This window comes from Ceratina calcarata, unplaced genomic scaffold, assembly GCF_001652005.2.
Source record: "Ceratina calcarata isolate Rehan_Ccalc_2016 unplaced genomic scaffold, ASM165200v1 scaffold1116, whole genome shotgun sequence".
NCBI lineage: Eukaryota > Metazoa > Arthropoda > Insecta > Hymenoptera > Apidae > Ceratina > Ceratina calcarata.
In genome coordinates, this window is record NW_017132085.1 from 4310 (window position 1) to 6635 (window position 2326).

A 2326-nucleotide genomic window follows, 5' to 3' on the forward strand; every position below is an offset into this window, starting at 1 on the left:
CGTCGACGTTAAAGTCCGGGCGGAGCTGGTTGGGATAAACGGCCAGGGGACCGTCGCTGAAGGGATCCTGGACACCTCCTTCTATGGCGTACCGATTCGATTCCATGTCGTGGAGGACACGTTCCCTATCGAGAAGGATGGGATCATTGGATCGGACTTCCTGAGGAAGGCGGGTGTGGAAATAGCATACCCCGAAGAGTGTATGCGAATCTCTGGCGACGTGATACCCTTTACGGACTGTACGGTCACCATTCCAGCCCGGAGCATAGGTGACGTGGTTGCTGAGGTCAGAGGCCCTGCGATGTCCGAAGGCTTCGTCGAAGGAAGACCACTCTCCGATGGAGTGTTAATGGGAAGCGCCCTTGTTAAAAATGAGAACGGGAAAACGATAGTCCCCGTCGTAAATCTCACTGCAAGTGAGATCGTGTTAACGGAGCCCAGTGTGGAGTTGCTCCCTTTCGAGGAGGGATTCCGAAGTGAGGCCCTGTCCAAGCGCAAACCGGTGACTCGGGATGTCGAGTCTACCGATCATAGTGCCCAAAGGAGGCATGATTCTTGCGATGCTGATTTCGCTGATCATAGTGCCCAAAGGAGGCATGATTCTTGCGATGCTGATTTCGCTGATCATAGTGCCCAAAGGAGGCATGATTCTTGCGATGCTGATTTCGCTGATCATAGTGCCCAAAGGAGGCATGATTCTTGCGATGCTGATTTCGCTGATCATAGTGCCCAAAGGAGGCATGATTCTTGCGATGCTGATTTCGCTGTTTGTAATGCCCAAAGGAGGCATATACCTTGCGATGATGATTTCGCTGTTCTTAGTGCCCAAGAGAGGCATAGTTGCGGAAAGGTTCCCGATAGCGATGGGAACCGCTCCACATTCGAAGCGCGCGTGGACAAAGAGACCCCTTCTATTCCCGAGAAAGGAAGACAGCTGCCCTCGGCTGCCGAGCACGAAGATTTAGTACATATATATAAGGCTAGTAATAAGTTAAACGTAAGCACGACGCGAGATCCACAGGCGGGATCTGCTGCAAAAGTTGAGTCGAAGGATCGGGATTCGGCCCTCGGAACCGATCAGAAACCCGAGGACTTGGAACCTGACCTGGACAACTTGATCTCCAGTGCTGAACCCGAATTGGGAAGGAAAAAGTTACCGCCGGACAAACCCGGTAACTCCTGGACGGGTTCGTCCCCGTCCACGGGCAGCGAACAGTCAACGCCCGAAGGAAGCAGCATTGAAGCTTCCGCCCATGGAAAAGGACTGGGGTCCCTGGAATTTCCCACCTCTCTCTACGGGGATACGGAAGAAGAGTCTCTCGAGTCAAGCAGGATGCACTCGCTGGAGGAAATCAAGAATCACATCGACACCTCACACTTGAACAACGAGGAGGTCAAGAGCGTGGACAACCTGATCCTCGAATTTAGAGACTTGTTCTACCTACCAAGGGATAAGCTGGGGTTTACCAACGCCGGTTCACATAGGATAGATACAACCGATAATCTACCTGTAAACATTAAGCAGTATAGGTTCCCCCCTATACATCGCGAAGAAGTAAATTCGCAGGTTAAGGAATTGCTGAGCAACGGAATAATACGGAATTCGGTATCTCCGTATAATTCCCCCGTCTGGATTGTTTCGAAGAAACCGGGTCCGGATGGACGAAAGAAGTGCCGCATGGTCGTCGATTATAGACAGCTCAACGCCAAGACGATTCGTGATGCCTATCCGTTGCCCAATATCACTGAAATCCTCGACCAGCTTGGTGGGGCAAAGTACTTTTCTATAATCGATCTGGCCTCTGGGTTTCACCAGATCCCCATACATCCAGAGCACGGCGAGAAGACGGCGTTCTCCTCGCCCAACGGGCACTACGAATTCACTAGGATGCCGTTCGGGTTGAGTAACGCCCCGGCTACCTTCCAACGTACGCTCAATCGTGTACTCATGGGTCTGCAGGGATCTGAGATGTTCATATACGTGGATGACGCTGTACTCTACGCCAGTTCACTCGAGGAACATGAAACCAAATTCCGACGACTCGCCGCTCGCCTCCGAAGCGCCAATTTAAAAATTCAAACTACCAAATGTGAGTTCCTTCGGAAGGAAGTTTCGTACCTCGGCCACATCATCACCGAGGAAGGGGTCAAGCTAGACCCAAAGAAGGTGGAGGCCATCCAAAGGATGCCCATTCCTACGACCACCAAGAAGGTGAAGGGTTTCCTAGGACTGGCTGGATACTACCGACGGTTCATACCCGACTTCTCGAAGCACGCCAGACCACTGACCTGCCTCTTAAAGAAGGGAGTACCGTTCTCTTGGGGA